General features: G+C 40.3%; 1 protein-coding gene across 4 annotated transcripts in view; it reads right to left on the minus strand.

Annotated features, from left to right (window-relative positions):
• Window positions 1–26,599, minus strand: part of AFF3 (ALF transcription elongation factor 3) — a 455,751-nt gene that overhangs the window by 422,190 nt on the left and 6,962 nt on the right. Inside the window, exon 2 of one of the 4 annotated variants that reach the window (XM_065580879.1) lies at window positions 13,477–13,537. The exons of the other annotated variants lie outside the window; for them this stretch is intronic. The gene's annotated coding sequence lies outside the window, so the exon portion shown is untranslated. The remainder of the gene's footprint in view (window positions 1–13,476; window positions 13,538–26,599) is intronic. 4 annotated transcript variants of the gene reach the window in all.

Genomic DNA, 26,599 nt, shown 5'->3' on the forward strand with positions numbered 1-26,599 from the left:
TTACCATAAAATCTCAACTAACAAAACAGATTAGACAAGCACCACATTCTCAAATAATCAATAATGCAGTAATTCCTCAGAATCAAAGGTAAACCAAGCAAAAATGACAACCAGAAGGACAAGACATCTCACAAAAACTTATCAGAGAACCAGTTTTGGATCTAAAGGCAAGGCTGCCAATTGCCTGAGGAGTCTGCCAAGAAGCCAGATGCCATTGCTAGAAGGATATTATCCAGAGTTCTGCATTTGTGTCTCTTGAGTACCTTAGAAAAAGGATAAAGAATGCATGCTGGCATGAACTCTACTGAATCCTAGCAACAAATTGCTGAAATTCTACCCGTGCCCCAAATATTTATTTAAATGTTAAATTAAAACCATTGCAAAAATTAAAAGCCAAGATGTGTAAATAAATGGTAAAATACTTAAAACAATGAACTGGGAGTAGGATTGCAGTGTGGTAGTACTGCAGAGCTCGATGGGGATATGAGTCTGGATCATGAGGTCAGTCCCAAGCTCCCGAGTTCAGCTGAACCTGGGAAAAAATCACTCAGTTGCTGGGGGCTTGTGTTGCATCTATAGTAACACTTCCCTCTAGTCAAAGCATGGGGCAAGACTTACAAACTGCTACCAGCACTCTTTGACTAGAGAGAAAGTGATCATGATGTTGGGCCTTTCAGGGTGGGTAAAGGAGGAAAATGGAGGAAGCCTAGAGTAGTGTTTCCCAACCGGTGAGCCGCGACACGCTGGTATGCCATCAGGCCCAAACAGGTGCGCCGCAGAATTTTTTGGAAAAGTACATGTGAGAACAAGGGAGGGAAGCAGCCTTCTGATTGGCTGTCTGTCTCACTATCCCAGCCTCCTCCAGGGGTGGAGCAACCAATCAGAGCTCAATCTCCCTCTCTTCCCCCCCTTCCTGTCTGAGCAAGGGGTCTGCTCCTCTGCCTCTCCCCTTCCCTCCTGCAGCCAGGGGCAGCGGTGGGAAAGAACCCCTGGCGCTTGAGGTGTGCCACAGCAGAGAAAAGGTTGGGAACCACTGACCTAGAGGATGAACCATAAACAATACATGCAAATATAATGTTTTAATCACTTTAACATACATAGGCCCCCATCCTGCAAAGAATTATGCAGAAAGATTATCTTTTAACATGTGAATACTCCAATTGAAGTCAATGGATTAGGGTTAAGGTTAAACCCGTGCTTAAGTGTCTTCAGGGTTCAGGTCCTATATTGTATAAGCAAAGCACATTTTTTGCAAACATTGCCGTTTGTCTATTTTGCCATTGCTTGGCATTGGTCAAAGACATTCATATAAACTTCTATTGACTAGCACAGGTCATAATACACAACTATATATTATTGGAGTAAAGGAAAGGCAGTTATTCTGAATTCTTCCATAAAACACAACATGAGAATAAACATTTTAAAGTAAACTATGAATTGTAGAATACCAAAAAAAAAAAAAAAAACCCACCAGTTTTAATACTAGCCTAGTAAACTTTATTATGCATGACAGTGAATGAAGATTAAGGCCTAATTCTGCAAACACTCAGTGCACAAATTCCCACTGAAGTTAGTGGGAGTTCTGAGCACAGAGGGCTTGCAGGATTGGGGCCAAGGTTGTAAAGTGTTGATGTGTCACATCATTAAGCACATCTGCTCTGTTCTCACTGTTTTAGTTCCTATGGATTCATTGTGATTAGACTTTCATTTTTTAAATACCAGGCTGCCCAAAAAAGGGACGAGATAATGAATACTCCCCAAGAGAAGGAAAACCCCTTTTTAATCTGGTTTAAATCATGTTTATAATGTGCACACACCACTTTGGATTTACCATAAAGCTCCTCAATTAGTTCATAGACAAGTTAACCTTCTACCTCCCGGCAAATATAATTCATGCACATTTTATACAACACAGCATTCTGCTAGCTATTATCCATCATTTACAAGTGTTATTTGTCTATAAAAATGACACTAAAAAGTTGAAAAATGATTCTGCTCTGCCTGCTTCTGGATGTGTTTTAACAAATGGTAACAATGCAAAATGCTCTAAGTCATGTAAGAAGCAATTAGTCAAAAAAGCCATAAATACATTTTTAAAAAGGATATAAATGATTGCTTGCCAGATAGTAAAAGCTCTAAAGGCTGCTACACAATAAAGGACTGATCCTACGGACACTTACACACTTGACTAATTTTACTCATATGGGTAATCCTGTTAAAATCAATGGCAGTACTCACATGAGTAAAGTTACTCACATGGGTGTTTTCCCTTAAACAGGAGTTAACATAAAACAGTACACTTGATTATTTATTGTTAATAAAGTTAATCAAATACAGTGCTTCTTACTCATGCATGCATTAAATAGAAACTTGAACATGACATGCATATTTATGTAACAGAGATTGAAAGATCATTATCTGTAAGGAACAAAATCCAGCAAAGAAAAGGATGCATAAAATGTGTCTGTTATCTTATTACAACATAAACTGTTTTGCTTAAAACACAAATATTTATTTTAATTAATTCAATTAACCTAAATAATATTTTCCACAACTGACAACTATAACTAATGCATGAATTTCATTATTTCACGTGAAGATACAGAACGAGATCCTTAGCTGGTGCAGATCAGTGTAGTTCCATTTAATTAAACAGAGCTACAATGATTTACACCAGCTGAAAATCTAGCTGATTCCATAGCTCTTAAAATAAGCCAACTAGGTGTCTTTTTTACACTTCTCACTGAAACACAGTGAATGCAAACTACCAGAAACCTAGAAGAATAGAAAATAAAATTCCATATTATATATATTTCTTGATTTACAAATAACCCCAATACATCCTGCTTCCATTTTTCAATTAAGACAGCTATACAGTGGATTAGAGCAGTGTTTCTCAAACTGAGGTCGCCGCTTGTGTAGGGAAAGCCCCTGGCGTGCCAGGCCAGTTTGTTTATCTGCCCCGTCCGCAGGTCTGGCCGATCGCAGCTCCCAGGCCAATGGGAGTGCAAAGCAAGACTTCCTTGTGCTTCCTCTCATCTATGGCTTGATCTGCACTATTGAAACTGATGGGAGCTTTTCCACAAAATACTTACATATTCATTTGACCAGAGGGAAAGACTCTACTTTATTGGTTAGGGCACATGAGAGACCCAGGTTCCAGTCCCTCCACCCATGAGAATACCTTATGGCCTGGTGGTCAGGGCACTTACCTGGATGAGGTAGGTTCAAGTCTCTGTTCCAAATTAGGCAGAATGAGGATCTGGGTCTCCCACATCTCAGGTGATTGCCCTATCCCCTGGGCTATTTGGTATAATAGACACCATCATTATTGTCTTTTGTGTGTGTTATGACTCCTCTGAGAACCTTACCCCAGATCAGGCCTGGCAAGTGAGATAGGTGGGGAACACCTATTTTGAGGGCTTAGATGTGAGCTTGGTTCTGAACAGCTTGGCAGTATCAGGACTTAGGTGGCTTTGCACATGCCCACCATTAGGAATTTAGGAGCCTTGGAGCCTTCAAAAGCAGAAGCTTAGGTGCCTAGGAACTGAGGAATCTTTTGGGAAAGAACATAAGAACTGCCATACAGGGTCAGACCAATGGCCCATATAGTATTCTGTCTTCCGACAGTGGCCAACGCCAGATGCTTCAGAGGGAATGAACAGAACAGGGCAACTATCGAGTGATCCATCCCCTGTCATCCCGTCTAAAGCTGGTTGGTGGCAGTCAGAGGCTTAGGTACACCCAGAGCATGGGGTGGCATCCCTGACCATCTTGGCTAATAGCCATTTAATGGACTTGTTCTCCATGAATTTATCTAATTCTTTTTTAAACCCAGTTATATTTCTGACCTTCACAACATCCCCTGGCAACAAGTTTCATGTGTTGACGGTGAAAAGAAGTACTTCCCTAAATTTGTTTAAAATCAGCTGTCTATTAATTTTTGTTTCCTGACCCTTGGTTCTTGTATTATGTGAAAGGGTAAATAACAATTCCCTGTTCACATTCTCCATACCATTCAAAATTTTATAGACCTCTGTCATATCATCTCCTTAATGGTCTGTTTTCTAAGATGAACAGCCCTTTTTAATCTCTCCTCATATGGAAGCTGTTTCACACGCCTAATAATTTTGTTGCCCTTCTCTGTACCTTTTCCAATTCTAATATATCTTTTTTGAGATGCACACAGTATTCAAGGTGTGGGGATACCATGGATTTATAGAGTAGCATTATGATATTTTCTATCTTATTATATATCCCTTTCCTAATAGTTCCTAACATTCTGTTAGCTCTTTTGATTGCCACTGCACATTTTGCAGATGTTTACAGAGAACTATTCATGAGGGCTCCAATATTTCTTTCTTGAGTGATAATAGCTAATTTAGAATCCATCATTTTGTATGTATAGTTGGGATTATTTTTTCCACTATACATTACTTTGCACTTATCAACACTGAATTTCATCTGCTATTTTGTTTCCAAGTCACCCAGTTTAGTGAGACCTCTGTGTAACTCTTCACAGTCAGCTTTGGCCTTAACTATTTTGAGTAATTTTGTATCATCTGCAAATTTTGCCACCTCAACTGTTTACCCTCTTTCCCAGATCATTCATGAATATGCTGAACAGCACAAGTCCCCAGTATAGATCATTGAGGGATCCTACTGTTTACCTCTTTCAATATAAAAACTGACCATTTATTCCTACCCTTTGTTTCCTATTTTTTAACCAGTTACTGATCCACGAGAGAACCTTCCCTCTTATCCGATGACTGCTTACTTTGCTTAAGAGCCTTTGGTGTGGGACCTTGTCAAAGACTTTCTGAAAGTCCAAGTACACTATGGGTATGTCTACACTGCAACCTAAACCTGAGCTTAAGTCTGGGCTCAAGCCTAGCCCCCCTTGCCTCTATACTGCAATTGCACTGAGCCAGGACTCGGATCCAGGGACCCAGGATCCTGCAGGGCTGTAAGGTCTGAGATTGAGTTAAGCTAGGACTGGGGGTCCAAGCACTATTGCTTTGCAATGTAGACACACCCCTATCTTGCAGGGTCCTAGAGCCCAGGCTGCAGCCCGAGCCAGAACACCTACACCACCATTAAACAGTTCCTTAGAACCCCACGAGCCTGAATCAGCTGGCGTGGGCCAGCCACACTGTCGACCTAGCTGGGTTTTGGGTGGATGATATCTGGCCAGGTAATCAGTGTGACATGATGGTCCTTGAGCACAGGCCACGCAACAGCTTAGTTAAGAAAGCCAGCAACATTCCCCCCTTAAGGGAGATGCTGACTGTCTCCAAAGGCTGTGAGTCCAGTTCTTCTTTACTGCCCTTCACCAATCAAGAAAGATATGGGTCCAGAAGGTAGATTGTGTAACAAAAAGGCTCCCAACACCTGGAGTACCTGAGCCAGCATAACTAGTGTACTCAGCTGGAGAAAACTAGGGACAGATTCTCCACCCTGCCTAAGTTCCGCTCAGTAGCAGTGGAGAACTGCAAGGGGCTGGTTGTGGTTCCCTGATCCTCAGCTACTCAGCCCTGGCACAGATTAGAGGTGCAGCTCTAACTCATGGGAGAATCTGGTCTAGTGTTGCTTTATTCTGTTATGCTCCCTCCAGTTCCATCCCCCAACATGTACTGTCTTTCCCTTACTCTCATATCAGGGGTTACATGGCAGCAGAGCTGTCTTCTCCAGCTTTATACTGGTGGAGCGCTCACTTGTGCAGGAGAAATTCTTCAGTGGCAATCCTGGTTGCTTTAGGTGCAAAACGGCCTTGGCAAACTGAAAAATATGTCCCTTAGCATTTGTCCTCTGCAGATCTCATCCTGCTTGTGGAGTAGGGTACTATTTACCATGAATAAGGTGGTAAAATCAGGTCCTTATGCTGCTCTGGAACATTTGGCTTTGTACTGTATAACTAAAAAAAGCTATCTGCCTGAACTACTTATACCTGCGTTGCTTTCTCCAACCAAATAAAACCAATATAATTTCCATGAACAGAAACTGTTTGACAACAGTGTTTGAATTATGGGCAGCAAGAACCATTCTTTTCCTTTTTAACTTCTAACCTATGATGTATAACTTGGACCTCATTTGAGAATAAGAGGTTAGTGTCTTATTGACTTGGCTCTAAATTGCATTTCATTATATTAAAGAGGATCTATCATTTTCCTATGAATCTAGATATACTATTATGTATGAAATATTTGACTAGCACATAGCTGTAAGGCTAGATTTTGAAAAACAGTCATCTATGAAGCTAAGGTGGTATTTAGTGAAAACATTCTAGAGGATTATTATTTAAAATGGCCTTATTCACAATTTGATTTTATGTAGTTTTGCTGATCATTTCCTTTGTACTTTAGGATTGTAAATTGATTCGACACACTGTTTCATCTGCTCTGGAGGTAGGAGAGGAACTGAGCTAATAGCTTACAAGAGTGTTGTACCAATTCAAGATTGAGGCTAAAATGACATGATAGAGAGAAAGGTTACCTCTTTCCTAAGGTTGTCACTCCTGGTCATATTTTAATTAGAATTTACTGGACTGAAAGAGGCTAAAGAGGTAATTCTGCACCGGAACAGAGAAATTTCTAACATAAAATGGATTGGGTCAATATTCCTATTGTCTATAGAGAGTTGTCAGCTTTCATAATATTAACCCTGTAATTAACAGAATATGCAGCGATATATTTTAAAATAATGTATATTTCAGATGCCTCTTACTGTATTACTAGTACCTCATTTTTCTTAGGTCTCTTAGTATCACTGCAATCCCTCTTTCCCCCTCGTCTTTCTATATAAAAAAGATCTTTCAGAGTTTTCTAAATAGTGCTCATTCCCAAGGGTGACTTAATGGACACAGTATGGATAAATCCACATGACAATCCACTTTACATTATGGCACAGCTGGCATTCTCTGCTCATGTTCAGCTCAGGAATAAACTTATACAGAAACTGCATCAGTGTAGAGTGTGGGTCAGTGCATACTGCTTCATCATGTCCTGGAAATGACCTCTTTTCCTCTTACAGATGATGGTGATGCACGAACGTATACAATTTTTTTTTTTTTTTTTTTAGTGCAGTCAAGGCACTAGGAGTCATTTGCAGGGTATTTTGGGTGAGTGTGCGTACTGGCATTATCAGAGCTTTTACCCGGTAGTTAAAACCTCAAGTTTTTTAGTCTTCATTTGTTTAACAGAAGTACTCTCCGTACTATCAATTGTCAGTACTCTGTATTCTTTTTTAAAGTATAAATCATGTAAGTAGAAAAATAGAAAAAATAAGTAGAAAAATATTTATAGAACTAGACTGGATTAAAAATACCTGCTACTTGTGGGAAACCAAACCCACGGGGTAGATGGGGAATAAAATACAGGTTGTGTATCTGATAAGCAGCCTGAAACTAACATCTGCAGGAAAAAATCTTTTGAAATGAATGAGGCACTTTGGAACAGGCAGACAGGTTAGATGGTTAGCTGTGCAAGGTAGTGGCTGCGTATACCTTTGTCTTTGTACAGGACCTAGCACAAGAGACTGACTGGGACCTCTGATATGGATATTAAACAATAAAAAATAAAAAAAGAAAAGAACAATGGAAAATGGATCTTTTATGGCAATTCTTAGGTGCCTAAAGCAATTTCAACACTTCTACAAAGGCTAAGTCATTTACTGCATTTTCTCCATTGCCCTTTTCCTGTCACTTTATACCCCCAAACACCTGTACTGGTGAGCCATATACATTTTAATTGGAATATATTGGATTCATAAACTAACCCATCTACTTGATATACTACTAATTACACTTCATTGTGATTCAGTAGGCAAATGCCTGGTCTACTTGTAGGACACCGAGTATGCACCTGCTTAGGAGTACCTGAAGTGTTTCAAACTGGTTTGTCTCTCTTTAAATACGAGAAAGTAAAATATAAAAAAGTACTATTTTCTATGTCTACTTATCATAGTAGACACAATTGCGTCTTACAGGCTTAACAATTTTTACTGCCAGAAGTAAAATAGTAGCATTTTAGTTGTACTTTAAGTGATAATATTTCTATTGAATGTCTACAAAGGACAATACTTTTGCATTTGGAGGATATAAGAAGTAAAAACATTTTTCTCTCTTACACTGGCCATGCTATTCTGTAAACGCACTTGCAGTAGCAACTGAACAATAAAACATTCCAGTCACACAAGGTCATTTTCTAATAATTTAAAACTGCCTGTTACAACCAATAACCTGGTTGCTGAAAATCAGTGCAGCAGTTATAAAGTCTTGGAATATAACTTTTCATGTAAGGCAATGGTTTTCGCACAGCCAGGGACATGCAAGTGACCTGGGGCATAAAATTGCTGCTAAAAAAAATGATATATTTCCACAAAATGCTCAGATATCTACTTATAACAATTACAACAATGATGATTTCACATCTGTTAGGCAGACAGTTTTAATCTGTAAAAGGTTAAGTATTTGACAGTTACTTGTTCTTACATACAGATTAGCTGCTTGAGGTTTAACCTTTAGATGTACTTAAGCAACCTCTCTTTTTAAAATTTATTGTATAAAACCACCCAAATAGAAATGGTCTAATCACTTGTAATTAAGAATACAGAAAACTGGGAGACTTCTTTCCTTCCTTTCTCATAAAAATCACTCACATAACCTTCCTTTCCTTTTGTGTGAAAATATTTATAAGCACATTATTTTAATTTCCAGAGACACAGGTTTGTAATTAAGGATTATAAAAGGAGGATTCTATGACTAAATGTGTAGAATTAATTACCTAGACTTAATAAGGATTTTTCTGGAAGAACACAATGATTCTTTCACATTGAATTCTGTGAAGTATATTGAAACCGGGTGGGTGGGAATATGAATCTTCTTGTGGCCTTTACATTTGCCTCAGAATGGAGAAAGAGGTATTTATATAGTAGTAGAAAGATATCCAGATTTCTGTAGTTTTATAGTAGTCTTTTCCTAAGTGTCATAAAACATGATGTTTTAAACTTTTTGCATGGAACTGAATTTAATTAAAAAGTATCCTGTGGAAGTCAGGATTTTTTTTCCTGGATGACATTTATTTAGCTATCAAGAACATGTACCTGATTCAAATTAAAAGGCTTATTTTATTGTATTTTTGATTAGTGGCAAAAGAATAAATAGAACTGCAAGAGTCAAACATGCATACATGGGGATTGGACACTTGTTTGTGGTTGCTGTGTATATCTGCTGTCTGATTCACAGAAGTGCCGCTGGAATGTCCTTTTCGTCCACCAGCAAGAATGTGAAAGCATGCAAACTTCCATTTCAGGCATTTTATAACTGTGTCTTATAATCCATTACTTTCTCTCTCCCCAAAAATTGACTCTCTGGATTTTTGGTCCACACATCCAAATTAGGCCTACAAGATAGCCAAGTCAAAAATGAAGCAACAGGTTCAGGGAAGAGGGAGGTTGCAGCTCAACAGCTTGATCTTGCACCATTCAAGTCAGTGAGAGTTTTTTCATTAACAGGAGTGGGAGCAGGATCATGTCCCGAATAAGCAAGTTGCAGGAATTCACAAAAAACATAACTTAAAACAGTTCTGAAAAAGTCAGACTCCCGTGTGCACAAAGTTTCTCCTGGGTAACTTTTTCTTTTGCACCAGGCATAGGGGTCTCCATGTGTGGGTCGTTGTTTATTTTTTATTTTTTTTAGCTAATATTTTTTTGTGGGTAATGCAAGCAATGGGATCAATTCATCCCTGGGCTTCAGAGTTTTCAACCTTGCCCCCCACCCACTTCCAATGTGCCAGGTACGTCCCAGGCGAGAAGCAGCAGAACTGCCACTGCCTTTTGACAGGGAAAGGCAACTTTAAGCTGGTGCTACATAGTTCATCTCCCAAGTACTGTGTCCCCTCCCCATCTATAATCTGTTATGCTACCTTCTTCACACTTTTCCTCTTTATTCTGTACTTACTGTGTTATGTCTGACTACACAGGGAAGGCAGACATTTCCAGGGTCTTATATCGAAGGGTCAAGTTTATCATAAAGAGGAAAACAATTAGTGTGGGTGAGGCAGATGTGCACGGGGGAAACCTGCATGAACGGGTGCATGTTTTGTGGGATAGCCTTTGGCAGGTTGGGAGCACCCAGGAATAGATGTCTCAGAGTGTTCCTGTAGCAGAAGTGTGTTTCTATGGGAGACTACAAAGAGGCTGAGCATGCGGTAGGGTGGTGGTTGTGTAGATTTCATTAGTTGCACAAGGGGGTAGGTGTCTCTCAGTGGGGAGAACACACCCAAATTGAATGTTTTGACTAGGTGCTATTTATACGAGATTCTAGTATGTCCACTTCTGAACAGTTTTTAAAGAAGATGGACAGAGGTAGTTTTTAGTCTTTGATTGGTATTAACCATTGTGTTCTTATGCCCTACTTAGCTCGTATCATCATGAGTCGTTATAAATGAAGAAATAGATGAGATCTGCCAGTGCCATAATATTATAGACCATTACAAACACATTAAAGAATAATAGCTATCTAGTAGCTGTAAGTCTACTATATGCCAATTAGTATATTTAAACTGAGCAATAAAAAGGAGTTAATAAAATACACCTTAGAACTTGAACATAAGCTTAGAGGTGACATTTTTTGCTCTCCTTCAGATTGTTGAACAATGCAGTAGGTTTGAAAAGAAGGTCAGATTATTTTATTCAAAGCCTGAGGAAGTTTTCATGGCTGAAGCATACTCCCTCTCCTTATTTTCTTAATGGTGATCTATATTTGGTTACATATTTAGCAGACCTCAGTCAAGCCCAGCAACAGTTTTGTTTGCAAATTATAATTAACAGTTTGAAAATTGGATAACTAATGTGATGTGGTCCTTAAAAACATATTATAGTTCCTAAATGTACAGAGAGAAACTGCAGGGGAGGTGAGGAAAGCCAATGATATGAAGATTTTGATAAAAGCTTGTTTCAAATTATTTAATCACTTTGGTGTTTTCTTCTGACTCTGTGATTGCCAGTGCTATAAATCTGACCTCTAATCCAGTGTTTCTCAAACTGGGGTCGCCGCTTGTGTAGGGAAAGTCCCTGGTGGGCCAGGCCAGTTTGTTAAATTTCTCTTTGTACTGCTTTTACTTTTTTCCCCATTTCTTTATTCTTAATAGAGGGATGCATCGACAAGGAATAACAGCCCCTTTCCTTGATGTACAGTATTTTGTGCACCTAAGAATTTCTTTTAAACACAAAAAAAATTGACTTGAGTAGGACTCTGGATCCTATACACCATACTGAAATTATTTACTCTTCCTTATGAATTCACTATTGATATTCTGATATCTTCCCTACTTTCCCACTGCTCTGAAAACCTAACTAAAAACTTTAGGTAACACATCCCTATCTTAGCTGTGGCTAGAAATAATCACACATGTATACTGAACTGAAGTACTTACGAGTCTGACAGCTGCTCCATTGTATTTAAATTAGATTTCCTTTTCTATATACAGCTAGCATTTCACTGACCTAGAAACAGGTTGCCCTCCATCCCGCTAAGGTTCACTGCCCACTTTATAGTGTCTCTTGCATGGAAGGACTTTGGATAAAATTTTCAAAAACGTCTAAGTGACAAAGAGTAAGTCTTCACTGTGGCATTGTCTCAACTTACCTACACTTGAGTTACTCCTCTAATGTTATCCTAACTCAAGAGAAAGTGAACACACTGCAAAATAACACTTGAGTTGCTGTGTCCACACTGGCGCTGCACTCACTTGATATTGGCGCTAATACTTCTGGGGCACATCCCATGGTTCTCAGAACTGCAGTAAACTGAGCTGCTCTATTAATTCTTTACCAGTATATTTTGGGAGTACTTATGTGTCCTTTCTGGGCACATGAGGGAAATTGTGGGAAGGCATTAGAGGACTAGCAGCACTCAAGAGCAGTTATATTAGCAACTGACAAGTTGTGCTCACTTGAGCTGTAACCTATACCCCCTCTCGCACCAGCCAAATTTAATTAAAAGCTCTACCACACTTGATCACGGGTGTATGTACACTCCTGAGTGCCCAAGTCATTTCTGAAAATCAGACTTCAGACTCAGAAAATCACTCATGTGATCGCCACTGGGGTCTGAGCACCAGGGCCGCCCAGAGGGGGAGCAAGTGGGGCAATTTGCCCTGGGCTCCGCAGGGGCCCCCACGAGAATGTCAGAGGCTCCCCCCCACTCGCCTCCACCTTCCCCCATCCCCCGGCGCCTCAGCGCGCCACATCCAGGAGCTGCCCTGGACAGCACTGCAGCGGCATGGCTCGGGCGGGGCCTGAGGTCCTCCCGCTTGGAGTCGTGTGGTAAGGGGGCAGAGCTGCGAGCTTCGGCGGGCCAAGGGGCAGGAGCTCCTGGACATGGCTCGCTGAGGCTCTGGGAGAGGGGGGAGGCGGCATGGTAAGCCCCTCTGAGCCGGGCACCTCCCGACCCCCAGCTCCGAGCCCAGCCCCTCTGAGCCGGGAACCCCCTGACCTCATTCCCCCCCCAGCCCTGACCCCCAGCCCCTCGGAGCCAGGCACCCCCCAACCCCATCACCCCCCCAGCCCTGACCCCCAGCTCCGAGCCCAGCCCCTCTGAGCCAGACACCTCCCGACCCCATCCCCCCACAGCCCTGACCCCCAGCTTCAAGCCCAGCCCCTCTGAGCTGGGCACCCCCCGACCCAGGGCCCAGCTCCCCACCCAGCCCTGGGCAACAGTAGCACCACCCCCAGGCAGCGACAGCCTATTGGCAACAACCATCACCATCACCCAGAGACAGCCCATTATGTAATTGCAAATGTATACATACCATTAAAGCATTTAATGTTTTTAAATAATGTATTTTGTGTATTTTCAAATTATTAAAAATTAATTTTTGAATGTATTTCACTGGGTATTTTTTACATTTCCAAATACATGTATTGCAACTTTTTTTTATGGAAGGGGCCCCCGAAATTGCTTTGCCCCAGGCCTCCTGAATCCTCTGGGCGGCCCTGCTGAGCACTTAGTTAGCCTAGCTCGGATGTGAGCAGCCATGCTACTAAGCTATACCCGAGTGTGTCCACTCAACTGCAGCCCACACTGCTGCTGTACTCACCCGTGTGTGTCACTAGGACTATTGGGGGAATATTCTTTGGTTCTTAGCACTACAGTAACCTAAGACACTCTATTGTTCTGTCTCAATGAACTGTGGGAGAACTTCTTGGCACACGGGGATTTGTGGGAAGGCACTACAGGACTCCCAGCACTCGAGTGGTTTAGCTGTCATCTTCACTGCAAAGAGGGTGGGTTACTAGAACTTGAGCTTTAGCATACAACCCAGGATGGGTCAGCTAGCTCAAGTGTAAAGAACCACCTCACTCAGGTGACAGGGTTGTGTGTGTGGATGGAGCTGGGTTAGAGGCAACACCCAAATAAGAGCTCAAGTTAACCTGCTTAACCCCATGTTTCTTAATGGGATTATATGAAGGGGTTACCTGTGATAGCAGGGGACTGGATTCGACTCTGGAAGTCCTTTCCAGCCTGATGTTCTTAACTCTGCAGTGAAGACAAGCATAGACATTTTTGAAAATGTTATCCTTCACCTCACCTTGAGACAGTATTTCTTGGTCAACTATCTACTCTCCAACTCTCAGTATTTTGTGCATGAAACAGGTGCTTCACTGCTTCAGTTCACAAAGAGAAGGTTTGCCTAACAGCACTCATGACTACCATCTAGCCTGACTTCACTTTCTTCTCTCCAACTATCCTGAGAGGAACTTGCTATACTTGGAAAATTCACTTCTAAATTAAGGAACTGGGATATTTTGATAAGGATAATCTTAGAGTACAACGGCTCACTACTTGCTATTTCATTTACTTATATTGTAAGCTCTTTGGGACAGGGGACATCTCTTTGTTATATGCATGTACAGCACCTACCACAATGGGGTACTGACCCTTGATTGAGGCTGCTAGGCGCTACTGCAACACAAATAATACTAATAATTTCTCAATTATTTTTCTTTAACCTTTTAATAGAAAAATGGAAGTGAACCTCACTGGGAAAGGACTCCTGGAATTTTTGGTGAGGAATGATCCTGTAAGTTGTTAGATAAGTCCTTCCATGCAAGAGACACCACATAGTGGAAAGTGGTTTCTTTTTGTTGTTTTTGTTATTGTTGTGAAAGAGGTGTTCTTTGAAAGTCCAGAAATACTACTCTAAAATTCCTTCATAATAAAAATTGAAATACTGTCTTGTCTGTTCAGGTAAGTTATTTCATAGTGTGTTATCTGTATTACAATAGCACCTAGAGACCCCAACCAAGATCAGGACTCCATTTTACTAGACAGGCACTGTTCAAACACATAGTAGAAGCCTGCCCCCAAAGAGCTTACAAACAGACATGACAGACAACGAATGGGAGGGAAAACGGACAATAAGGTGAAATAAGTTGTTCAAGGTCACAGCGGAGATCAGTGGCTAAGCTAGGAACAGAACTCAACTATCCTCATTATCAAGCCAGTGCCCTGTCCCCTAGACCACACTGCCTCAAAGCTTCTGCCTTCTGTTCCTAAACAGAATTACAGACAGGACCACAGCCACGCGTACAAACTGACATCAGTACAGCTATAGCTATACACACCAGCTGAGGATGTGGCCCACAGTTTAATAGGTTGATTAAATGCCATACATCAATAAGTAAGAGAAAAGAATATCATACTTATTTCATTCACTTCCTTTTCTAAATGGCTTCTATTATTACAGTTTACTTTGCTTTCTCCATTCTCTCATCTTCCAAGGAATTTCTCATTTCCAAAGCCCCATTCCTCCCTTATCAGTACCACCCTTGTCGCATTACACTTTCTTTTGCAAGAAAAAAGCTGGCAGATACTCACAGCAGTACAGCTGCCACCCTTTCCTCCAAATATACAATACTATGCATCTAGAGATCCAAGCATTACACATGTTGGGTGAAATTCTGGCTCCACTGAAGCCAACAGGAATTTTGTCATTGACTTCAGTGGGGCCAATATTTCACCCCTTGAGTTTCATCCTAAGGGCTGTTTTTATGCCAGTACAATTTAATATCATTTAGCCCTCAGATTTCATTGTAACTTTTCATCCAGCTATTTCTGTCTCCTGCCTTTCTTCAACACACAATCATTTTTTATTCTGATTTTTTTTTGCCCACTGGTCACATTGCTCTGCATATTAGTATGTTGCAGAACTCACTTTTCTAGTTACTTTGACAAACTACACATCTTGCAGCCATTACACATCTTGTTCCACTTATGTCTCCAGATGAAAAATATTCTAAAAATCTGACAGCTACAGATGACTTCCAAGTGAGGGGTTCATAGATTATACATTCTAAGCCAGAAGGGACCACTGTGATCATCTAGTCGGACCTCCTGTGTAACACAGGCCATAGAACTTCCCCAAAATAAATCCTAGAGCATCTCTTTTAGAAAAACATCCAAGCTTTACTTAAAAATTGTCAGTGATGGAGAATCCAACACAACCCTTGGTAAATTGTTCCAATGGCTAATTACTCTCACTGTTAAAAATGTATGCCTTATTTCAAGTTTGAATTTGTTTAGCTTAATCTTCCAGCCATTTGATCGTGTTATACCTTTCTCTGCTAGATTAAAGAGCCCATTATTAAATATTTGGTCTCCATGTAGATACTTGTGTACTGTAATCAGGTCACCCCTTAACTTTGTCTTTGTTGAGCTAAATAGATTGAGCTCCTTGAGTCCATCACTATAAAGCATGTTTTCTAATCCTTTAATTATTCTTGTAGCTCTTCTCTGAACCCTCTCCAATTTATCAACATCCTTCTTGAATTGTGGACACCAGAACCAGACACAGTATTCCAGCAGCAACAGAACCAGTGCCAAATACAGAGGTAAAATAACCTCTCTACTCCTACTTGAGATTCCCCTGTTTATGCATCTCAGGATCGCATTAGCTCTTTTGGCCACAATGTCTCATTCAGAGCTTATGGCCAGCTGATTATCCATCAGCCTGGCCCCCTCCCCCAAATCTTTTTCAGAGTCACTGCTTCCCAGGATAGAGTTCCCCCATCCTGTCAGTATGGTCTACATTCTTTGTTCCCACATGTATACATTTACATTTAGCCGTATTAAAAACACACGGTTTGCTTGCACCCAGTTTACCAAGTGATCTAGATTGCTCTATCAGTGACCTGACTACTTCATTATTTACCACTCCCCCAACTTTTGAGTTATCTGAAAACTTTATCAGTGATGATTTTATGTTTTCTTCCAGGTCATTGATAAAGATGTTAAATAGCATAGGGCCAAGAACAGATCCTTGTGGGACCCGACTGGCAACACATCTGCTCAGTGAAGATTCCCCATTTACAGTTATATTGACACCTATCAGTTAGACAGTTTTTAATCCATTTAATGTGTGCCATGTTAATTTTATATTGTTCCAATTTTTTAATCAAAATGTCATGCGGTACCAAGTCAAACATCTTAGTGCAATCTAAGTATATTACATCAATACCTTTATCAACTGAACTTGTAACCTCATCTAAAAAGGATATCAAGTTAGTTTAATGGGATCTATTTTCCATAAACACATGTTGATTTGCATTTAATTACATTACTCTCCTTTGTTTCTTTATCATATCAGTCACTCCACTATCTTGCTGGGTATTGACGTCAGGCCTATAATTACCTCGGTCATCCCATTTACCCTTTTTAACAATTGGTACATTAGCTTTCTTCAAGTCTTCTGGAACTTCCCCAGTGCTCCAAGACTTTTTGAAAATCAACATTAATGATCCAGTAAGCTCCTCAACCAGCTCTTAAAACTCTTCAATACAAGTTATCTGGACCTGCTGTCAGGACTGAGGGCCTGCAGTGGCACCTGCCCAGTTGCCAGGCAGTCAATGAGTGGAGTTGGGCCACAGAAGAATCACCTGATAAGCTAAGGCAGTAAAATGGCTTGCTCTCAAGCCCAGCAGCTGCAAAGGATCAATAGCTGCTCAATGCACAGTCCCATGGATTCTCTGCCTCCCTGCGCCCAGCATCACTCCAGCCTAATACCTGCCCTGCTCCTGGCCTTGCCCCAGACTTGGAACCAGCCCTGCCTTCCTTGACTCCAATTAATACAGTTCTGAGCTGGGCTATGGCATTTGGACTCTGACTACGGTTCTGCCTCTCTGCCCTGGTTCCGATTCTGTCTTGATCCTGGTCTCTAGCATTTGGACTCCCATTCTGGTTCTGACCCTTGCTCTGACCACCAGGTTAGACTGCCTATGACTCTGCTCTCCTGACACCTATTGATTTAAAAATGTCTAACCTTAGTAGCTTCTGTTTAACATCCTCCAGAGATACTAGTGGAATGGAAAGAGTGTTATCACCATATGATGTGATATCATCTGTTTTTTCCCCAAATACAGAACAGATATGTATTGAACACTTCTGTGTTTTCTTCATTATTATTGATAATTCTACCATTTTCATCTAGTAACGGACCAATACCATTGTCACAATTCTTTTTGTTCCTAATATATTTTTGAAACTCATTCTCCTTAATTGTGCTCGCCATGCATTTCTCTTTGGTTAAGGTCAGATTCAGAGTTGTAAGGGCCCCAGTGATGTTATTTTTGGGGTCACCTTTCCCTCAGTCTCTTCCCCCCAATCTCCCTCCCCTTTAAATTTCTGCCTCTCCCATCATTTTACCCTATCCCCAGTCCCCCTAACTCTACTTTCTCTCTCTTCATGATCAGAAGGATAAGGAGGCAGACCTTCTCTTCCCATCGCTCCCCCACACAAGGGGATCTAAAAGAAGGTGAAGGCCTGGCAACTGTGGCTGAGGACAACATAGAGCAGATGCTACTTAAAACAAGGCACAGCTACGAAAATGTTAATCAGTACACTCTGACAATGCAGACCCCCCACTGACTCCTGCTAAATTCAGGACGATCTTACAAATTTGGGGTCCTCTCAAAAATGCCCTCAAGCTCTCAGACTGTCCATGCCCAACAGGGTACCCTAAAATATTTCACTCTGCTTAATGGCTACAGGAGAGATTGATCACCATAGTCTTGGTACCTATCCAAAAAAAAGTAAAAAAAAAAAAATTCCTTGATCCTCTTCAAGCAGCAAAAGTCTAACCATTGGTTACATTAAGGTGATTATTATTAATCTGAATACTGCATAGGGAGGAAAGAACAGAAGTACAATATAATGAGATCTATTAAGATTACAAAAGAATTAAGTGACGCTGTTGTATCATGAATCATGATTTTATTGTTTAGCAGTCAACTTTTGATGTAACTCAGATTACAATGAATTGGCTAATTCATGGAGTCTTTATTCAGGCAAAATTCACATTGACTTCAAAGACAATTTTTGCTTGAGTAAGGACTAAAGGCTGTACTGCAGTGGTGGGCAACCTGCAGCCAGTCAGGGTAATCCGCTGGTGGGCCGCGAGACAGTTTGTTCACATTGACGGTTCGCAGGCACGGCTGCCCACAGCTTCCAGTGGCCGCAGTTCGCTGTTCCTGGCAATTGGGAGCTGCGGGAAGTGGCATGGGCCGCAGGGACGTGCTGGCCGCCGCTTCCCGCAGCTCCCATTGGCCAGGAATGGCAAACCACAGCCACTAGGAGCTGCGGGCAGCCGTGCCAGCAGACGATCAATGTAAACAAACTGTCTTGCGGCCTGCCAGCGGATTACCCTGATGGTCCGCGTGCGGCCCACGGGTTGCCCACCACTGCAGTACAGGATTTGGCCCACTATTTGGAAATGCCCTCGTAAGCATAAAAGGTTTCTTTGTAATGTACAGGAGAACCTCAGAGTTACAAACCCCTTGGGGATGGAGGTTGTTCGTAACTCTGAAATGTTTGTAACTCTGAACAAAATGTTATGGTTGTTCTTACAAAAGTTTACAACTGGACATTGACTTAACACAGCTTTGAAACTTTACTATACAGAAGAAAAATGCTGCTTTTAACTATCTTAATTTAAATAAAAAGGACAGAAACAGTTTCCTTACTTTGTCAAATCTTTTTTTTAAAACTTGTCCTTAATTTTTTTAGTAGTTTACATTTAACACAATACTGTACTTTTTTTTTTTTTTGGTCTCTGCTGCCTGATTGTGTACTTGTGGTTCCAAATGAGATGTGTGGTTGACTGGTCAGTTCATAACTCTGGTGTTTGTAACTCTGAGGTTCTACTGTATTACTTTCTATAAAAGTATTTACTTATTTTTTAAAGTAAAATTAAAACATTATTTGCTTTAATATAAAAGACTTAATTTCTTCCCCGAAATGGTCTGTAAGAAGTTCATGTATGAAACTTAACACTTGCTTAATAGGATTTCTACATATACCTCAATGGACCATTATGATAATATTTCCCTCTGCTCGATATTTTTTCTATTTGCTTTATCAAACTTTTCTGAGTAGAGCATATTATATATTGATTTATAAGTAGAGATGATTTATCATAGCAAATCTTTTTTTTTTTAGAAACTACAATGCCAGAAGATAGGAAAAATATGCAATAATAGCTAAACCATGTTACATTTTAACAGATGTAAACAATATTCAATGAGCCAACTGAATAAATACTCTTGTGTTACTGTTTCCCTAGCTCTATAGTTCTATTAAAAATGATTAGTTATTATGCTGCTTCAAACAGGTGCTTTTAAATCATTCTTAAGACATTGGTTCAAAACTTGGATAATGTATTTATGCATTTTCTTCCCATAGAGATTCTATGGTACAGTTTGATTCATTTAAGGTTTTTACTTTATTTCACTCTATGCTTTCTTTCACATATAGTGCCATTCCCCCACCAGTTCAACCTACTCTGTCATTCCTATATATATTTTTACCCTGGTATTACTATGTCCCATTGATTATCATCATTCTACCAAGTTTCTGTGATGCCTATTATATTAATATCCTCATCTAATACCAAGCACTCAAGTTCACCCATCTTACTATTTAGATTTATAGTATTTGAATACAAGCACTTATAAAATTTGTCACTTTTTAGAGGTCTACCATTACATAATGTAAGTGAATAGGACTCTTTTTCATTTGACCTTATTTTCAGTTCCTACATGTACTTTATCAACCTCCATCCTCTCTGCTTTACTAGGATATAGAGAAACCCCATTCATAGATCCTCACCTAATGGATATTTTTGCCGGAAATGTGTGCTCCTCCAAATGTGTCGGCTTTCCCCTAGCTCTTAGTTTAAAAACTCTCCTACAACCTTTTTAATTTTACATGCCAGCTATTTGGTTCAGTTTTGGTTTACGTCCTTCCTGTATAGGCTCCTCCTTTCTCAAAAGATTCCCCTGTTCCTAATAAACCCAACACCATTTTATCAGCCATACATTGAGACCCTGTAGCTCTGCCTATTTAACTGGCCCTGCTTGTGGAACTGGAAGCATTTCAAAGAATGCTACCATGGAGGTCCTGGACTTCAATCTCTTACCTAGCAGCCTAACCTTTCCCTATGTCGTTGGGAACTACATGTACACAACCACCAGCTTCTCCTCAGCACTGCACATAAGCCTGTCTAGATTCATAGATTCATAGACTCTAGGACTGGAAGAGACCTCGAGAGGTCACTGAGTCCAGTCCCCTGCCCTCATGGCAGGACCAAATACTGTCTAGACCATCCCTGATAGACATTTGTCTCACCTATTCTTAAATATCTCCAGAGATGGAGATTCCACAACCTCCCTAGGCAATTTATTCCAGTGTTTAACCACCCTGACAGTTAGGAACTTTTTCCTAGTGTCCAACCTAAACCTCCCTTGCTGCAGTTTAAGCCCATTGCTTCTTGTTCTATCCTTAGAGGCTAAGATGAACAAGTTTTCTCCCACCTCCTTATGACACCCTTTTAGATACCTGAAACCTGCTATCATGTCCCCTCTCAGTCTTCTCTTTTCCAAACTAAACAAACCCAATTCTTTCAGCCTTCCTTCATAGGTCATGTTCTCTAGACCTTTAATCATTCTTGTTGCTCTTCTCTGGACCCTTTCCAATTTCTCCACATCTTTCTTGAAATGCAGTGCCCAGAACTGGACACAATACTCCAGCTGAGGCCTAACCAGCGCAGAGTAGAGCGGAAGAATGACTTCTCGTGTCTTACTCACAACACACCTGTTAATGCATCCCAGAATCATGTTTGCTTTTTTTGCAACAGCATCACACTGTTGACTCATATTTAGCTTGTGGTCCACACAAGCTAAATATGTCTCGCACGATCTGCAACCTTTTCACCCACCAGGTAATTTACGGTTCTTCCAGTTCTTCATGCGGTTCTTCCAGTCGTCACAAATGTCTATGGATAGAAATTCCATGCTTGAATAATAAGAATTTAGCAGTAGGAATATACTACCAACCACCTGAGCAGGATGGTGATGGTGATTGTGAGATTCTCTGGGAGACTAGAGAAGTTTTAGAATAGAAAACTCAGTAATAATGTGGGATTTCAATTATCCCCATATTGACTGGGTCACCTCAGAATGGGATGCAAAGATAAAGAAACCATTAATGACTGCTTCATAGAGCACCTAGTCCTGGAACCCACAAGGGGAGAGGCAATTCTTGATTCAATCCTAAGTGGAGCACAGGGTCTGGTCCAAGAAGTGAATATAGCTGAGCAGCTCGGTAACAGCAACCATAATATCATTAAATTAAACATCAGGGGCAGGGGGGAAGAATACCAAAGCAGCCCATCACAGTAGCATTTAACTTCAGAAAGAGGAACTACACAAAAATGAGGAAGCTAGTTGAATGGAAATTAAAAGGTTTAGTTAAAAAAGTGAATTTTGCCTGCAAGTTGCAAGGAAACTTTTTAAAACCATCAAAATAGAGGCTCAAATTAAATGTATACCCCAAAATTAAAAAAAAAAAAAAAAAAAGAGTAGTAAGAGGACAAAAAAGTGCCACCATTGCTAAACAACAAAGTAAAAGAAGTGGTTAGAGGCAAAAAGGCATCCTTTAAAAATGTGAAGTCAAACCCTATTGAGGAAAACAGAGAGAAGCATAAACTGTGGCAAGTCTAGTGTAAAAGTATAATTTGGCAAGCCAAAAAAGAATTTGAAGAGCCACTATCAAAAGACTCATACTAACAGTAAAAAAAATGTTATGTACATCAGAAGCAGGAAACCTGCCAAACAATCAATGGGGCCACTGAACGATCAAGGTGCTAAAGGAGCTTGAGGAGAAGCTAAATGAATTCTTTGCATTGGCCTTCATTGCAGAGGATGAGAGAGATTTTCCCACATTTTAGTTATTCTTTCTAACTGGAAAATCTGAGGAACTGTCCCAGATTGAGTTGTCAGTAGAGGTGGTTTGGGAACAAATTGATAAATTAAACAGTAATAAGTCACCAGGACCAGATGGTATTCACCCAAGAGTTCTGAAGGAACTCAAATGTGAAATTGCAGAACTATCAACTGTGTCGAGTAACCTATAATTTAAATAAGCTTCTGTACTGGATGACTGGAGGATAGCTAATGTGACACCATTTTTTTAAAAAGGCTCCAGAGGCAATCCTGGCCATTACAAGCTAGTAAACCTAACTTCAGTACTAGGCAAACTGGTTGAAACTGTAATGAAGAACGGAATTATCAGACTAGGCGATTTGTGAATTTGTGATTTTATGAAGGCGATTTGTTCGGGGAAGAGTCAGCATGGCTTTTGTAAAGGGAAACCATGCCTCACCAATCTATTAGAATTCTTTGAGGGAGGTCATGTAGACAAGGGTGATCCAGTGGATATATTTCAGAATAGCAGCCATGTTAACTTGTATCCGCAAAAGGAAGAGGAGTACTTGTGGCACCTTAGAGACTAACAAATTTATTTGAGCATAAGCTTTCGTGGGCTACAGCCCACTTCATTAGATGCAACAGTGGATATAGTGCACTTAGATTTTCAGGAAGCCTCTGACAAGATCCCTCGCCAAAGGCTCTTAAGCAAAATAAGCAGTCCTGGGATAAGAGGGAAGGTCCTCTCATGGATCAGTAACTGGATAAAAGACAGGAATCAAAGGGTAGGAATAAATGGTCAGTTTTCAGAACAGAGAGAGGTAAATAGTGGTGTCCCCCAGGGATCTGTACTGTGACCACTGCTGTTCAACACATTCACAATTGATCTGGAAAAAGGGATAAACAGTGAAATGGCAAAATTTGCAGACGATTCAAAATTACTCAGGATAATTAAGTCCAAAGCAGACTGCGAGGAGTTACAAAGGGATCTCACAAGACTGGGTGAATAGGAATGAGTTAACTGTGATTAATCGACAGCCCTAATAAAAAAGACCGATTAGGAAAGGGATAGATAAGAAGACAGTACATATCATAATGCCACTATATAAATCCATAGTACGCCCACACTTCAAATACTGCGTGCAGTTATGGTTGCCCCATCTCAAAAGATATATTAGAATTGGAAAGGTACAGAGAAGGACAACAGAAATCATTAGGGGTATGGAACAGCCTTCATAAGACGAGAGATTAAAAAGACTGGGACTTTTCAGCTTGAAAAAGACATGACTAAGGGAGAATATTAGAGGTCTATAAAATCATGACTGGTGTGGAGAAAGGAAATAAGGAAGTGTTATTTACTCCTTCACATAACACAAGAACCAGGGGTCACCCAATGAAATTAATAGGCAGCAGGTTTAAAACAAATAAAAGGTAGTACTTCATCACACAATGTACAGTCAACCTGGAACTCGTTGCCAGGGGATGTTGTGAAGACCAAAACTATAAATGGGTTCAAAAAGAATAGGTCCATCAATGGCTATTAGCAAAGATGGTCAGGGATGCAACCCCAGGATCTAGGCGTCCCTAGCCTCTGACTGCCGCAAGGATCACACAATAATTGCCCTGTTCTATTTACTCCCTCTGTAGCACCTGGCACTGGCCACTGTCAGAAGACAGGATACTGGGCTAGATGGGCCATTGGTCTGACCCAGTATGGTCATTCTTATGTTCTCATAGGACTTCACATTTTTATCAGTGCAGGATTTTTTAGGCCTTGTACAAACTACATTTCTTTTCTGATCATAAAGCATGTGCTCCCATCTGGATCATATTTTGATACTGTGAATCTTAATCTTTTGCAGAGGTACTCAGCAATGGAGTGGGCACTATTTGTTAGAAATTGAAATAAGTTATGAAACAGCTGCGATAGCTCACATTACTTATTTCCCTTTTCAGTGATAAAGAGCTTAAGCGCTTGCATAGCACACAAAAATAAAGAGAGACTAAAAAGAAGAATGACTGAGAAAGCAAGTAATGTAGAAATGTCTATGATCAGTATTTCAAGAAAGTAAATAATTAATATCTACATGGAAGTCTATTAGATTGCTCTTACTATGAGTCACTATGAGTACTCAAGTAATTCCTTAAATCTCACAAGCAAATATTATAGAATATAGCATAGTTTTTATTTTAAAAACATTATCATTGTATCGGACTGAAAATAATGTTTTTGACATTATCACCACACTGTGAAACTAGAAACAGCTTCTCAGTCATTTAGTCAAGACAACTGAGCAATGGGAGTTAGAAAAAGCTTCCAAAGCATCAGAAGATCTACAGTGAAGGCCATTAAAGAACAGCTAATCTGTTCCAGTTCTAATTCTCTTCTAATGGGTTTCCTTAAATGTACTTTACATAAGTTGTAATTAGTTCAAAATATTGTTACTTATATCCTTGTAAGAACTAGGATGTGTGATTCCATTTTCATCTATCTGGTTTATACTTTTACTTTAGTCCAATATCACATAGATTTTTAAATCATGTTAAGTATTGCTTATTGTTACTTAGTTGGATTCTTCAATATGATTTGAATTAACCAAGGAATGCTTTCATGTTTCTACTTTGAACATAGCAGCACCAGCACCAATTTGTTTGAAGACAACAAAGGGTAGATAAGCTTGAAAAGTTATAGTTCTTATCTAAGACGTCTCCACTTATGTTTTATTTTGACTGATTTATTAGTCTTAGAAAACGTGCTTATCAAAATCTCTGAGCACATGGGTAATAATTTTTAATACAAAATTGACAGTTAACTAAATTCACTCAATATTAAAAGACTTGAAATCCTCACCTCAATTAAAACAAACCTTGAACCTGTCCCAACCTCACTCTCACAGATAGAAGCCCATGTGAACAGATGTGCCTTGCAGTATGCCCAGAAGTGCAACAAACTTGTGCTTCATCAAACTATGAAAGGTGAGTTCCAGAGCTGAATGCCTGCCATTGAAAATACACTGTCTGGAGTCCCAACCCATTTAAATCTGGGGCTGACTAGCCTGAATGCCTTGGATGACTTCAGCTGATGGAACAAAAACGCAAGACAAGATGCAATCTCTAAAGCTTTAAAAAGGTCAAAACTAACATGCTGAATTGTATCAAAAATGAATAGAAAACCAGTGCAGACTACAGAGCCCGGATGCCATATGCTCCCTGCCTATACACTACGAGGTACATGTTTGTAGTGTTGTTATAGCAGTGTTGGTCCTAAGATACGAGACAGACAACCATAGGTGAGGAAATATCTTCTATTGGATGAACTTCTGTTGGTGAAAGAGAAACTTTTGAGCTCTACAGAGCTGTTCTTCAGGTTTGGAGCTCAAAAGCTTGTCTCTTTCACCAACAGAAGTTGAGCCAATAAAAGTTATTACCTTACCCAATTTGTCTCTAAGTAAATGGGCAGACACATTTTGCCCGAGTTGAAATTCTTGAATGATCATCTGGCCTAGCCACAAACAGCACACATTGTAACATAGTAATCCAGTCTAGGAGGTGGAAAAGGCATGGATAACTCAAGGTCCTCATCTTAAGAGGAAAGGGTTGCACTCTCCTTGCCAAACATCAATGAAAAGAGAACTCTTGGTTATTACTTGATCGTTTAAAAGCTGATGATCTAACAAGACCCTGCCTGGATTACACACTTCAGTAACAAATTATGGGAAATGACCGATCAAAGAGGCACATATTAACATTGCTGTCTCCTCCGTGTATTTTTCCTTGCCAACAAGCATCACTTATCTTCTCTGGATTGAGCTTCAACCAACTAGCTCTCATCCAGGTCCAGATCTCAGTTTCTCTACTCTCTGCCTAGCTATCTCATCAAGACCTAATGGAAGAGGGACAGAGCTGAGTATCACCTGCATGTTGATGACACCACAGCCCATATTGCAGTACTCCCTCCTCCTTCTCCCCAACTTCAATACAGATTGTGGCACCTCAGATGAGCATGGGACAGAAAAGCAGTCAGGGTCTCGCCTCAAAGAAAACATATCCAGAGTTACATAAATCTAGAGGTTTGAGAGCTAGCAGGAAGGCCTGTAGAGTTTTATCATTATATATCAAACTGCTGGTCTTGGACCATCATCTTGTCTACAGTAGGGGAGCAGAGGGAAAACACACTGTCCCACTGTCTTCCCCAAATATCATTCTTCAGACTAAAACCCAATGTAGGGATGGAAAATATATTATTCCTTACAAATTTTAATTTCCTGAAACACACAAATTAGAGATAATAAGCCAGATCCTCAGCTTGTGTAAATTATCATAATGCATTGAAGTCAATGGA

The sequence above is a fragment of the Chrysemys picta genome, chromosome 1 (genome assembly GCF_011386835.1).
Source record: "Chrysemys picta bellii isolate R12L10 chromosome 1, ASM1138683v2, whole genome shotgun sequence".
Classification (NCBI taxonomy): Eukaryota; Metazoa; Chordata; order Testudines; family Emydidae; genus Chrysemys; species Chrysemys picta.